Raw genomic sequence first — 15,591 nt, 5'->3', positions numbered from 1 at the left:
GTTCCTTGAAGACAGGGCATGTTTTTGCTCTTTCTTTGTATCCTCAGCATTTAGCATATTGTGTGGCACACAATAAGTGCTTAGAAAATGTGTTCTGACTGATTCTAAGTACATCTCACTGAAGATATGAGTTCCAAATTAGGACACAGTGCTCTGACCTGACCAATCCTGATTATATCTGGATTACTTTACGATCCCAATGGGTTAAGTATCTGTTTTTAGGTCACAGACATACATCCAAATATATCTGATTTGCTTTTCATGTAAGAACACTACTTTGCTGACTCATTTTCTATTAAAAGTTGGAACAAGACTCCTTGATCTTTATCAACAGGAAACACTGGCTTTGAAATCAGAAAGCCTGAGTTTGAATTCAAATAATACCTGTGTGACCTTGGCCAAGTACCTTAACTTTTCTGGATATCAGTTTCCTGATTTATAAAATGAAGGGATTGGACTAGATGACCACTTTCTATGTGTGGCATTTCCTGATTCATCCATCAACAGTGTTCCCACCTCCACAACCCCACTGAAATTGCCCTCTGTATGTTCTTATTTACTTTTGCATGTATATTACTAATAGACTATAAGCTCTGTGAGGGCACGAACTGCTTTGTTTTGGTCTTTCTATCCCCAGCACTTAACAGACTGCTTGGCTCATGGTAGGTGCTTAATACATGCTTCTTGAATTGGATTTAACTCTAGGTTTTCTTCTACTTCTAATGCTCATGATCCTATTAATATTTAGAGGTCCTACCATCAAGTCACTGCTGATGAACATACAGTGGATAAAGAAGTATGGAGTTCTTTTGTACTCTACAAGGTTTACCTCCAGTATAGCTGGAGAGAACACATGGCAATGGGATGGAACCAAGAATAACCCTGGGCTCTGCTTCATGGGCCAATCACCTAAGCCACCATGAAATCTACAGTTTTGAAGGATGGGAATTTGAAACTGAGAGGGCTTAGAGGTAGGTAGATTACTCATGGTTGAAAGACTGAGGAGCTGTCATAAACTATGGAGATGTGAAAAGCAGGGATTTTATACACACACACACACACACACACACACACACAATTTAGCTGTTCCTAGAAAATGACTTGTGACTTCAATGTCTAAATTGTCCATACAAAATTTTGAGCACCATACCCCTCCAAGAATAGCAAGGTCTCAAGCAGTTGATTCAACACCTGTTGACTCTGACAAGGAGATAATGGAATATGAAATACAGTACATAAGCAAAAACTGGGACATACCATATCTGTTGTTTATATTCTATTATACCAAAACCATTATTCAGGGAAAGAAATAAAACTGATTTATATTTGACAAAGCCACTTTTATTATTCCCAGTATTCTAGGCTTTTCCTATTACTTGAAAATGGAATCACTTTTGTAAATTGGTTACTGTTTTGATACTTTACAAGTGTAGATGGTAATAAATTCTAGGATCCTAGAGGCAGCTAGGTGGCACAGTGTATAAAACTAGCATCAGCAAGCACTGGAGTCAGAAAGACCTTAGTTTAAATCCTGTCTCAGACTTATTACCTGTGTGATCCTGGACAAGTCATTTGACCTCCCATGCCATTTCTTCATTTGTAAAACGAGGAAAACAATAACATCTATTTCACAGGATTGTTGTGAGGATAAAATGAGATACTTGTGAAGTACTTTAAGCACTGTTTAAATGCTATTATTACTATTGTTATTATCTTCATCCACTCTCACCCCTAAACATAAAACAAATGACAAGATGATACTATGATTTCCTCTAGGCACTTGTACATAAGGAAGGGAAACAAGTCTCATTTGCTAATTTTTATTCTCATATTCAACACAAAAATGTCAGTATCCTCATTTAGAAACATGACTCCTGGGATTCACTAACCTCAAATGAACACTTAAAAAGTAAGTTCCTGTAACTCATAGCATGCGTGATTTTGGCAAATATCCTACTTAAGATAAACAAAGAAAGAACAAAGAAAAAGTACAGAAATAAAACAAAAATCTTCTTTTAAAAGGCTTAGGGAAAAAGTGGGTATTAAGTATATACACAGCAGCAGGTTTTTTTTTTTTAACTATGTGAAAAGATGCATGTATTTTGCATAGGGGGCACAATGTACAAAGGGAGGGCTTTGGAGTCAGGAAGACCTGAGTTCAAATCCAGCTCAGATGCTTACCAACTGTGCAACCTTGCACAAGCCACTTAATCTGTTTGCCTCAGTTTCCCCATCTATAAAATAGGATAACAATAGCATCTACCTTCCACAGTGGTTGTGAGGATAAGATCACATAATATTTGTAAAGCACTTAACATTGTACCTGGCACATAGCACACAGGTACTATATGAATGCTAGCTAATATTAAATTGTGAATGCCTTGAGGACAGGGACTGTGTTTTGCATCCTTTTGTGTCCTTAGCACTTAACACAGTCCCTGGCAAATTCCCAGCACAGTGCCTGGGCCCACATGTGGCACAGATAAACAGTGACAGAAAGCCCATATGACAGCCTGTCCTTTACAAGGATGTAAAGATGGATGTCATCTACATGTCACTTTGAAAGCAGTGGAAATAACAAAGTGACAAGAATATCCAAAGCCACACCACTACAAGTTTCTTGAAGTGATATGCAGGGCAGCTGGGTGGCACAGTGGATAAAGCACTGGCCCTGGATTCAGGAGGACCCGAGTTCAAATCCAGCCTCAGATGATTGATACTTACTAGCTGTGTGACCCTGGGCAAGTCACTTAACCCTCATGGTTCCACCCCCCCCCAAGTGATAGGCAATTATCTTTCACCTATAGGAACCAGTTTTGAGAGTGAATGGCAACGAGGTGGGGGGGGGGGGGCATTCGGCAAGAATTAATTCCTCCTGAAGCGTTATTTTCCCCTTTTAACTTACAGAAGAAGTGAAGACCTTCCACGTGAAGCTGACTGCCAAGACTGTACCCAGTTTCTCTTTTTGTGCCCCCAAAAGAAATGGCCACCTATCTGCTTGCTAATCTGAGTTAGCCTCACCATTACCTTTCACATTAATTCACATGTAGAATAAGAAATATAAGACTGAATTTCAGTCATTTATCTTTCCAGGGCCTCTTTCCAAGCAATACTACTCTGTAGTAACAAGAGTGGCCCAATTCTTCTACAGAAGGAAAAAGCCAAGGACAGCTTGAAAGGTGAAAGGGAAGACACAACTGGAAAAGGGGAGAAACACCTGGAGTCTCTTTACATAGATTGAAACATGATAGATGCTGCTGGCCTGAAAAGCTTTACTTTTTAAGCTTTCGTTTACTTTCCTAAAGGACTGATGAATTTGGAACCTGCATTCGTGAAACACCTGCTGGGCGTGACAGTGCGCCTTAATGGTCTGTCTTTAATGAGCATTCTGTTCCTGAGGCTTCTGGATTTCAGAGTGAACAAGGAGATGGATTATCTCAGGATCATGGGGGGTCCTGTGATCCTTGTGAAAAGTGGGCATTTTAAGGAGGTTTTGCAATACAGTACTGCAAGTATCCTAGGTTCCCTGTGGTGACTTTAGAAGTGATAGTAGGCCATCACAGAGATCCCAGGATGCACTGAAAATCAAGCTGTAGACTATGAGTAAGGGATGGATTCTTAACCAAAAAAGGATATATAGGTAATTACAAAAGATAAAATAAACAATTCAGATTACATGAAACTGAATAGCTTTTGTACAAACAAAATCAATGCATCCAAGAAGGAAAGAGGTCAACTGGGAAAGAAATTTGTATCAAATTTATACGGGTTTGTTATCCAAGATACATACATAACTGAAAATAAGAAAATCAACAACCATTATCCAATAGATATGAACAGTTTTCAAAAGAACTGTAAAGTATAAATAAATACATGGCATAATGTGGCTTGTGGAAAGACAAGTACACTAATGAACTGTCTGTGGGGAGGTAAGTCAGTACAACCATTCTGGAAAGCAATTTGGCAGCTAGATGGCACAGCAGATAGAACATTGGACCAGGAGTCAAGAGGACATGGAATCCAAAGATCTGAATCCAACTCTAGCCTTGATCTGTCTGTCTTAGTTCCTCATCTATAAAATGGGAAATATTAATAACAATTACTTCCCAGGGTTGTTGTAAGGATAAAATGAGTTAACATTTGTAGAGCTGTCTTTTTTTTTATTAAATATATTATTTAATGAAATATATGCAAAAGAGTACTGTTTAATAAGGGATTGAGACTGGACATGATTTCATTAATATAGGGAATACCTAAAAAAAAAATAGGGAATACCTACAAAGAGGAACCTCATTTAAAAATGAAGGTTTTCCCTTTCTTTATAACTTATAGTCATATAACTATATGGTTTAGAATGACCCAAGTTACTAAGAAGTTAAGTGACTTGCCCACAGTCACAGAAACTGTATTAGAAATTTGTACTTGAACCCAGGTTTTTCTGGCTTTACAGTCAGCTCTCTATCCACTATGCCACAGTGTCTATAAAATAAGCTTACGATAAACCCATAAAACATGAGGGGGACTTGTGATTTGGATTGGGGGGCTAGTTTACCCAAAGAATTGGAGGTTCATCATGAATCATATAAAATAAAAAGAGATTTATTAGGAGAGAGGAATATATAGCTGAGGGCCAGATCACTTTGGAAAGCTGTCCCACCAGAGTGAGAGAAGACCTGGTCTTTTGTATGTTTACAAAACAAGAGAGAAGGGCAAGATTGTAGAGCTCTTTGAAAGCCAAAAAACTTTATATCAATGCTGGCTATTATTTTATTAATTATGCAAATAAAGTAACTAAAATGTCTATACCCCTTGACACAGACATACACACCAAGGTTGCTGACAAAAAAGAAAGACTTCATATACAGTACTGCAAAATATTTATAGCAGGATTTTTTTGTGGAGCAAAGAAGTAGAAACAACATAGATGTCCATTTACTGGGGAATGGCCAAACAAGTTGTAATACATTAATGGATTATTACTGTACATAAGAAATAATGAACATGATGAACACAGAGAAACAGAAATATTTTCATGAACTAAAGCCAAGTGAAGTAAGAACCATGAAAACAATATATACAATGACAACAATGGAAATGGAGAAAACAGCCATAAGAAAATTGAAAATGAATCTTTGTAAATTATAAAGAACAAGCTTGGTCCCAAAGAAAAGATATGAAAAGATACCTTCCGTCACTTTTTTTTTTAAACAGAAGTGAGTTATGTATTATATGCAAATAGAGCACTGCATATAATGTCAGATTTTTAAAAAATCTGTTGACTGGTTATGCTGGGGTTTTTTCTCTTCTTTTTGGATAAAAAAGAGGGAAGAATCAAAGATGAGCTTAAGGTAGACTTTTTGTGAGATGAAGTTACTTTTAATTTCCCAAAATAGACAGTACAAACAAGGGTGATAATGGAGTCTCAAAGAACAGGTGGAGAATTTACAAGGAATCAAGATCTACCAATAAGTTGGAGACCCCCTACTTTAAAGTTTCTGGTCTGAAACCACTAAAAGATAAAGGATAATTTAGTATAAGCATTAAATCTGAAAAGCTTCTCTGGGGATGGCTTCATTATTAACTAATTACCTTGGTAAGAGGGAAGGATTGGGAGTGGAGACATGTACACACTTCCTCCTTAAGTGTCCTCCAAGCTTCTCCAAAGTAATTTGTGGTTAAAAACTTCCACCTAGCTCACTTCATTCCATTATGTTCTCTCACATCTCTTGGCCTAGTGGATGCCAAGTATGACTAGCTCTATGATGAATAAAAAGCTTTTTTTCCCCGAATAAAAGCTTTTAAGAGCATAAATGAGGTTGTTTTAAATTCACACGGCATATTTGTTGATTGAGAAAGCACACTTTTGGATAAAGCAACCTTTATTCCTATCACATGACTAATTTGTTTTCTATTGGCCTAACTCTCCAAATAATAAATCAAAACCACTAAGAGAGTAATGCATACCATACATGCAGTTCTACAGGACAGGAGGAACAGAAATAAAGTTGCATAAGAGGAAAATGATACTATCCAAAAGAATTTTTTTTAAGTAGCCATGCCAAGTTTCCCAAGCCCCAGTGCTCCCATCCACTATACACTGCCTCAAGTACTTAGGACAGTTATATGATTTAGGCTACAGTTGTATTGTTATTATTTTTAGAAAACTGGTCACCCAAATCCAAGTCTGTACAGCATTTACCATGTACAAAACACAATACTAGTTGTTGAAAGAGGGGGAAAGAAGAGAGAAAATACAATGGACAAAAGGAAATGGCACCCCTTCAAGAAAATACAAAAGAACTCTAGGAGAAAAACATATTAATAAATATGCTACAAGAGAATAAAGAAGGCAATCTGCATAAAATTATGATCAAGGCAGTAGATAACCATTTAATTTTAACAAAATCTGATGGCAACAAGGCACTTTTAAAGACAGGAATAGCCTCATTTTATTTTTCATTTTTTGTCCCCTGCACATAGTCAGTGTTTTGTGCATAGTAGTTGTTTAATACACATTTGTTGCACTGGACTGATTCTTAATTAACAGAAAAATCTATGTAATGAACTAATGTTATGCTAGATTAGAGAACTATGAATGTGTCATCATAGATTTGGAGAGAGGAGGGAACCTTAGGGGCCATCTAGTAACTGAATTAAAGGGAAGCTGGGAAATGACTATTTTAAAAGCTAATTTAAAACATCATAATCCCATCAAAAGGCAGTTCTAATGTCTTTTTTCTGGATTTTAATCTTTACCACCCAGAAGCATGAGAGCTATATATAACAGAAGAAACTTAAAAGAGTCTAAATACAAAGTACAGACAACAAAAAGAATAATACTCATTGACCAAAGGGGCATTTTGTTAATACACCATTGTAACTGCCTCACTCCCCACTCAATACACAGCTCAAGTTGAGGAGGAAACAGAGAGAAGAGGACAAGCAAATTCTTGGGTGGGACTGAAGCTGAGTATAGGACAATTTTCAAATTGGCCTCTAGAGCCAACCAAGCAGCCTTGGGAAATTGAATTAAAGTTGGAAGACTTTTAAAAAAACGGAATTCATAGTGGGTACTCATGAAATGAATGATATGATGTTATGTTAAATAAAATATACCAATGAAAAATTTATTTTCGTGAATTAAGTAGGATGTTAAATTGAGACAATACTATCCTTGTGATTTATCTTAAGAAAATAGAACTGCAGGGGCAGCTAGGTGGCACAGTGGATAGAGCACTGGCCTTGAATTCAGGAGGACCTGAGTTCAAATCCGGCCTCAGACACTTAACACGTACTAGCTGTGTGACCCTGGGCAAGTCACTTAACCCCAATTGCCTCCCCCCCAAAAAAGTAAAACTGCAACAAATAGTGATATCTATCTATCTATCTATAGATATATATGTCTATAGATATCCACACACACACATTTTTATATATATATATATATATATATATATATATATACACACACACATACATACATATATATGTAATTCATATTGGAATGCAGGTTTCTTCTAACTCATAATTCTCTGAGTCACAGAAAACAGGACTCTAAGAGAGAGGATAGCAAAGAGATCTCTTTAATTAAGTTCCTTAACAAGACTTCCTTCTTGCCTAACGTCTTACTTACTTAGCACACTTCTGCAAAAAGTACCAGACACATAATGTCAGGAAATTATGGAATAATAGACTCTTGGAGCTAGTAGAAGCCATCAAATCCAGACCCTTGACTTTATAGACAATTAAACTGAGGCCAGCAGGGTTATCTGACTGCCCATTCACAGGCTGTGTCTCCTGCCGCAGCCCTGCCTCCCCTCCCCCCAATGTAGAATGCTCCCCTCTTCCTCAACCTCTTGGAGCCCCTAGCTTCCCACTCCCTTTAGCCCAATTTTCCTTTCTTGCTTCCCTCAGTTGTTAGCACCCTGCACCAATCACTGTGTATTTCACCTAGAATGCTAATAAGCATTTCCTAAGCGCTTTACTATGTATGTGTCAGTTGTTATGCTACTGAGTATGGGGGATACAAAGAAAGACAAAAACAATTTTTACCCTCTATGGGTTCACATTCTAAAGGGGGAGACAACACACAGATAATGATGTAGTGCTGGTAAATGTTGAACAACCAGCTTTTTTGGGGTGGGGGACAATGTATGGCAGGGAACACTTTTAAGTTTAATCAACAAAACAATAAATCAAGCCTTGATTTTTACTGTCTGCTGATGTCTGAGGTGTAAATGATCACATTGAAAATATAACAATCTGGGGCGGCTAGGTGATGCAGTGGATAAAGCACCAGCCCTGAATTCAGGACCTCAGTTCAAATACAGCCTCAGACACTTGACAGTTACTAGCTGTGTGACCCTGGGCAAGTCACTTGATCCTCATTGCCCTGCAAAACAAAACAAAAACCAGAAAATATATCAGTTCTGCTAGCATACTCCTGGACGTACTAGAGTGTGATTGTAAGATCCTTAGTGGACAGGGACTGGCTTTGGTTCTGTCTTTCACCAGAGGTTCTTGGAACAAAGTAGACACTATTTACTAGTGCTTGCTGAGTGACTGAAGTAGTAGAAATGAAACTTGAAACCAGGTTCCTTGACATTCGTAGATGAATGTTCTTTCCCTGATATTACATAGCTTCTCATAAGCATCCTGAAAATAAAATTACACCCCCTTTGCTAAAGAATACTTGCAGAACAAGTGAAGCTTTTATCTTCTTTATTAATAAAAGGTATCAACAAGCATCACTCATTCACCAGCAGGCACAATTAAGAAAACAACACATAAAGTAATTCCATATCCTGGTCACATAGCATATGCAATTTGTTATTAAGAGCAGATTTACTAAAAGGGGGAGGAGGGAAGGAATAGCTACACCCAAATACCATTGTAATACAATTTCCTGTTACATTAGTGACAATCCCCTATTTAAAGCTCAGTGTGTTTTCTCCTTCCCTCAATACTGGTGTGACTTACAGTAGTGTTGAGTTTTCAATGACACAAAGATCTTTCCTTTTTGTGAACAAGGGAAGAGATAATATCACCTGAAATATTTTGAATTCATTAATGCAAAATATCTTTAATGAAATGAAATAACTTTAAGATGAGATCTTATTGCCAATACACAATGGAATAGTGATTCTGTATAAATTTAAGAGTGAACTATTTTCTCTGCTTTTCAATATTATTTTATGGAGACAGGTAGGTGATGTAGTGGATAGGGTGCTGAACTTTAGAATCAGAAAGATGTGAATATGAAGCTGGCTTCCAACCCTTACCAGTGTATAATCCTGAACAAGTCACTGGAATTCTCTCAGCCTCAGTTTTTTCATCTGAAAAATTGGGATAATAATAGTACCTATGGGGCAGCTAGGTGGCACAGTGGATAGAGCACTGGCCCTGGATTCAGGAGGACCTGAGTTCAAATCCGGCCGCAGACACTTAACATTTACTAGCTGTGTGACCCTAGGCAAGTCACTTAACCCCAACTGCCTCACCACCCCCCAAATAGTACCTACACTTTGAAGAATTACTGTGAGGCGCAAATATATATATGTGTGTATAACTATAGAGTTATATATTTACAACTTTATATATCATAGATAACATATATATATATACACACACAAAATGTATAAAAATGCTTTGCAAGCCTTAATGTGCTATATATATATAAATAAATAAATGCTAGCTAGAATTATTAATGTATACATGCATTACAGCTAAAGACCAAAAGAACTTTAATGATTAAAGACCAAAACAAAAGATCTGATTAATTTATATACAGTACTTTTGTTTAACTTTCATTATTTAAATAAATTTGATTGAAGTCATTGGTACATGAAAGGATTTCTAACAATCTTACATTTCATAACTATTCATTAAAAATTCTATTGAGAATTCTGAAAACCTTTACAGAAAATTCCTAAGAGGTAAATCAAGGTATACCTGCATATTAATTTGTTGCAGGAAGGAAGGCCCACCATAGGAAGAGAAGATGGGGACAGAGAAAGCCTCTCCTCAATGAGCATTTAAGCCACACCATATGCTAAATCCTGGGGTTACAAAGACAAATTTAAAAAGAGTTCCTAAATTGGAAGTTTACAGTCTATTGGGGGAATATTATATGTAAATAATTATACACATGAGATAATTCTAGGAAAGAGAGAGAGCATGAACTAGGGGACCAGAAATAAGGCCTCTCAATATGTGGTGGTACCTGATGTGAGCCTAAAAGTCATCTCTTTCATGATTTAGTTGCAGCATGACTTTTTACATGAAAGATCTTTCCTCATCCCCTCTACCTCCGTGCTAGTGTCTTCACCACTAAAATCACCTTCTATTTCCTCTTGTATATAAGTACAAAGGTATAAGATTCTCTATTAGACTAGAAGCCCCCTGGGCAGTCAAGCCTAGGCACATGGCGCCAGCAGATGACCAAGTTTACCTATACCTGAAGTCACTGGTAGGTTATTTATCTCTTTAAAATACTATTGCTCATGATAATAAAGTAGCCCCATTTAGACACTAAGATTGGCAAAAGAGATTAAAGATGATGAGGAGTACTATGATTATACTAAAAAATAATGTCAGAAAATGTGAAAACATTTTGGAATGAGGTATATCATTGCATAAGATGTGAAAAAGAGGTACCTAAGAATAGTAATAACCAAAACCTCACAAAATAATAAACATTTACATAACTCTTTAAAATCTACAAAGCATCTGATATAGACTAAGAGCAAGAAGAGACTTTAGGAAATGTTTATATTTTGCGTCCTCATTCTAAGATGAAATGGAAGTTAAGTAATTAGGTCAATTGGGCAAGTTGAAATTGGGTCCTTTAACTCCAGATACATATATAATGTTTTCCCTAAACCATGTCATTAACAACCTTGTTAAATACCAATTTATATTTCCCATTTTATAGATGAGGCAATAGGGTTCAGATACTTGGATGTAGTCCCACTGCTAGTTAAGTGACAGTGGCAGACTACAAGTCTCTCCTAACTCCAAATCTGTTGCTCTATTATACTTTTCTACTTCTTCTGAAAGAAAGAATCCTAAAAGTGAATTAGTCTAAGAATATTAAATTTGCCTCTCAGAACTAGGAAACATGTAATCACTATGTTCATTTGATTTCATCACTTAATGGTAGGTTGGTTGGTGTGTGGATTTCCACATTTGTCATAGTAAGACTGTTTCTCACAGTAAGTTTTTCCTAATAATACCAGTGCCTCCAAAGTATCTCCTAAACTGATGGCCTGAAGAGGCCAGTGCAGATGCAGGTGATCTCCGCATACCAGGTGTGCTTTTGAAGGGAGGTACAAAAACTGGGATTGAGAGAAAGTCACAGAAACCCAAAGGTGTCAGGCATACTTCTGGTTTTCCTGGTTGTGGCTGTCACTACCAAGGGCAACCATTGATTCTGCCTGGAGTCTCGAACTTCCATTGACTTCTGAGTCTGTAGCTTGATCTGAATAGGGATCATTTGGGACCTAGGGGCAAAGTCATTCTAGATTAGACTTCTTAAACTTTTTCCCACTCACAACCCATTTTTATTAGAGAAACTTTTACGTGACCCCATATATATTCAGCCCTTTACTGTTGCCAAAATTTTCATGACCCCATATTGTTATGTGACCCCATATGGGGCTGCGACCCACAGTTTAAGAAGCTTGGCTCCAGGGGCAGCTAGGTGGCGCAGTGGATAGAGCACCGGTCCTGGAGTCAGGAGGACTTGAGTTCAAATCCAGCCTCAGACACTTAACCCCAACTGCCTCACCAAAAAAAAAAAAAAAAAGAAAGAAAAAAGAAAAAGAAACTTGGCTCTAGATCAGGAGTTATCCATCTTTTTTTTTTTTTTATGTCACTAATCCATTTGGTAGTCTGGAGAAGCCTATGGATCCCTTTTTAGAATTGTGTTTTTGCTTTTTAAATGACATGTATGTAGTACCTCTTTCACGTGGTTGCTATCAGAATGAAATAGGGCAATGGATATAAAGCACTTCTAAGAGTACATAAAATGGTTTTTTTAAATAATTGGAGGAAATGATAGATTTCAGTTGGAGGTTAGTGAAAACATTTACTTTTCCCCCAAGTTCACAGACCCTTTAAAATCTATCCATATATACACTCTTGGTCAATTAATCACAGATTAACCATCCCTCCTCTAGAAGATGCATAAAAAAAGAAGAAAAAATCCAGATAAGGCAATGACTATGAGTTTACTACAATTCCTGAAGTGTTTAATTTTTTACACATTATTAAGAAGTCTTGGAGGCAGAGTGTGTAAAAGGGAGAATTGAGTCCAGTGGTTATGGGACACTTAGCTGAATAATTTCCACTTTTGTTATACTTGGCTTCTGTTCTTTTCCATTTTGAGATTTCTTGATAATGACATACAGAGTGAGACAATGGAGTCACTGGGAACTCTATTTAACCCTACCTTTCTAGTTTGGGCACTTTCTAGGTTTAAGAAACAAATTTTCTTCCCTTTCAAATTAGAAAAATGCAAAGAATTCTCTCCCCTTCTGTAGTAGACAAACCATCTGAAATTCTCCAGTTCTGCATAAGCCACTTGTCTTAGAGAAGCACTTCATTTTCAATCTATTAGTCTAACCGAAAAGCTCCGTATTATATAGTACATGCTGAACTTGCAAGCTGTAATGTGCAATTTGTAACATAACTAGCTAGTAAATGAATTATAAAAGTATTAGTTCCAGAAAAATGTGAACATTCTTCATCCTATAATTTCTGTATAATCAAATTAGTAGTTCTTAAAAGACTGCCAAAAGGAAAAAGAAAAGACTCAAAGCCTTATTTCTCTCTTTAAAAAAAAGTAATCTGTGACAAAGAAAAAAACCATGCAAGAATCCTGGAATGAAATGAAAAATAAGGAGATAAGTGAAAGCTATGACCAAAACCTTCATCATAGCCAATAAAAGATAATCAAAGTGATACTTGGAAATGCATTACGCTCATGCCAGAAAACTTATCTTTCCAACTCCTTGCAAAAACATCAAACTTTGCACTGGAGGGAAAGCTTTCTTCAAGGAAGTCTTTTTATTTCCTTTGAAGTATTTATATAGGGACTTAGTAACTGGACTATGAAGTTTAATTCACAGAATCATTATATAAACTATATAAGGACAGGGGTGAAAGAGCAGAGGACTTAAGTCCACTTATTTCAAGGAAAAATAAACACAACAATTGGTAGAGTAGTGATGCATTTTGCATTAAGCTTAGTTGAAATAAAACGGCAAAAGCAACATTTTGGTACAATCTTCAACAGAGCCAAATAAAAATAAAACTATTCCTACCAGATTATGGGGAAAGAGTTTAAATTCTTTCCCATCATGATGAAGAAAGGGAATAAGGCTCAAAGCAGATGGAAAGGAGGGGGAAGAGGAGATGGAAGACATGTACAGATACAATTGGGTTCTCTTTTAAGTGTCCTATTTGAATTACAATGATACCCAGTCTTACCCAGCAGGAGACAAAAACTAGAGGTGTTCAATCACTTTGTCTCATCTCTCATTGTTTGAGTTTATATAATATCTTTCTTCCCAGAATGTTTTTTAAAAACCTTAAAAAAAAAGCAAAACCTTAAGATCAAGGTAGGTTCTCTCCACATCCAGACAGAGTCAAATTTTGCTAGGATGGTTGAGGTGGGTGGTATGGGTGGAGGTACAGTTGTTTTGAGTTACAAAGCAATACTATACAATAAATTAACTTTAGATTTAATTTTTTAGAGGCATTAAATATGATAAACAGGTCCCTTTGTGCTGGCAATTAAAATAAGTGTACTTTTGTTGGTTAGAACTTTACTGGAGTGCCCACCCTTATTAATTTTAATGCACTGTGATCTCACCCAGTAGAAACAGAAAAGAAGGCATCCTCTACATTATATTTTCTAATGCAATTATCACTAATGGATTTTGATACAGTGGGATTCCACCTGTGTTTTGGATCACATGCTTCACTTGCTTCTTTTTATCACAGCTGAAACACAACTGCACCCAATATGCCATCTCTAATTACCTCTTTTGTTTGCAAGTGATTTACAGGGACAGATTTTAAACTCTGCTGCTGACCTGAAAGTCTCTCCATGATCTCACTCTGATGTTTCTCCAAGATTGCTCCCTCTGTACTTTCAAACCCATCAAGCTTTGTTTGTCAGGGAATAACACTTGGCAGCATATTTCGCTTCATATTTTTGCAGTGAGCAAGGTCATGCCTTCTGCTGTCATTTTACACTTCTAGAAACCCTCTGTACCACATTATTTATGATTTCATGCTTTGTAAAACACTTTCTATACAACAATGCATGCCATAAAACACTTGGTCCTCTGCACAGCCTCAGCATCATGACGAAGGAGGCCCTGAAAAAGGCTTAGTTTCACAAACACACTACAAAACCCAGCATAATTAGAATTCTGCAACCAAGGAAGGCGGTACAGCTAGCAGAAAGAGAGAGAGAGACCCTGACTCCCAGTCAGGAAGACATGCCCTACCTGTGTAATACAAGGAATATCACCTATCCTTTCACTGCCCCAGACAACTCTTTGAGACAAGAAGTTGATGAGAAGGTGCTGTCTGCTTTGATTTCCTATGCCAATGAAATCATAGTTCTGGTCCAAACTAAGTTATCTGTTAACTGAAAGGCAACAAAGTTTTTCAATACATATTGTGTTCTGAAGAATCTGAATACAGTAATGATCTCTATCTTTAACAGTCATGTATGAAATGTCACAAAATTTACTTTACTTCTTGTATTTCTATTCCTCTATTTTCTGAAGAAACTAAAATACTTAAAACAACTTTCACTTGTTCTGAACGTAAAATCTCATTTTTCAAGGCACTCTGTTCGCAAAAGCACCCAGATTGTTCTAGTCCTGAAAGAGCAGTCATGACTAGGACAACAGATGGTACAACAATGACTTTCAGGAGTCATTCACGGGAAAATATTTTTATTAATGAGGACCTACAAAATAATGTCTAGTTTTCCTTTAGATCTACTTGCCTCTTAAAATTAAGAATTTTCTTAGTAGTCACATCCCAGTCATATGAAATTGTAAAAAGATGCATAAATGTATTGAGTTTGTGGAAGTTCATATAATTTGCATATGTCTACTTTTATTTTCTCTTCTATTCTTTCTTATCCACTCATAAGAAACTGACCTCACATCTCCTATAATCATGCTATGAGGGAAAGTACACAGTCAGAGAAAAGATATGAAGACTAAACCAACACACGTAAATAAAAAAATCTATTAACTGAAAACTAACTGAAGCCATGAGGTTAAGTGGGGAAGTCTTCCTGGCTTCTCAAGTACAGAAAATATAATAGAACTTCCCAGATGTTGCCTAAAGAAGACTTGCATAGGAAAGAAGACAAATGTATAATTTGACTAATTAACAGGAGCAATTATAGAGCCCAGAAAACTTTTCTGTAATGAATGATCTAGCTGGATCTTAGAATACACCAACACTTACTAAAACATGACCTTCACTTCACACCCAATGCATAACTACTTTTTTTTTCAATGCATTACTACTTGATACAACCCAAAGTTCCAAAGGGAA

The 15,591-nt window shown here is 36.7% G+C and overlaps 1 protein-coding gene across 2 annotated transcripts in view; it reads right to left on the bottom strand.

Moving 5' to 3' along the window:
- Positions 1-15,591, bottom strand: part of LATS2 (large tumor suppressor kinase 2) — an 88,302-nt gene that overhangs the window by 49,893 nt on the left and 22,818 nt on the right. The gene's annotated exons all lie outside the window — the stretch shown is intronic.

This window comes from Dromiciops gliroides, chromosome 3 (assembly GCF_019393635.1).
Source record: "Dromiciops gliroides isolate mDroGli1 chromosome 3, mDroGli1.pri, whole genome shotgun sequence".
Taxonomy (NCBI): Eukaryota; Metazoa; Chordata; class Mammalia; order Microbiotheria; family Microbiotheriidae; genus Dromiciops; species Dromiciops gliroides.
The sequence above is the reverse complement of the archived record's forward strand: the minus strand, read 5'-3'. Positions and strand labels throughout refer to the sequence as shown.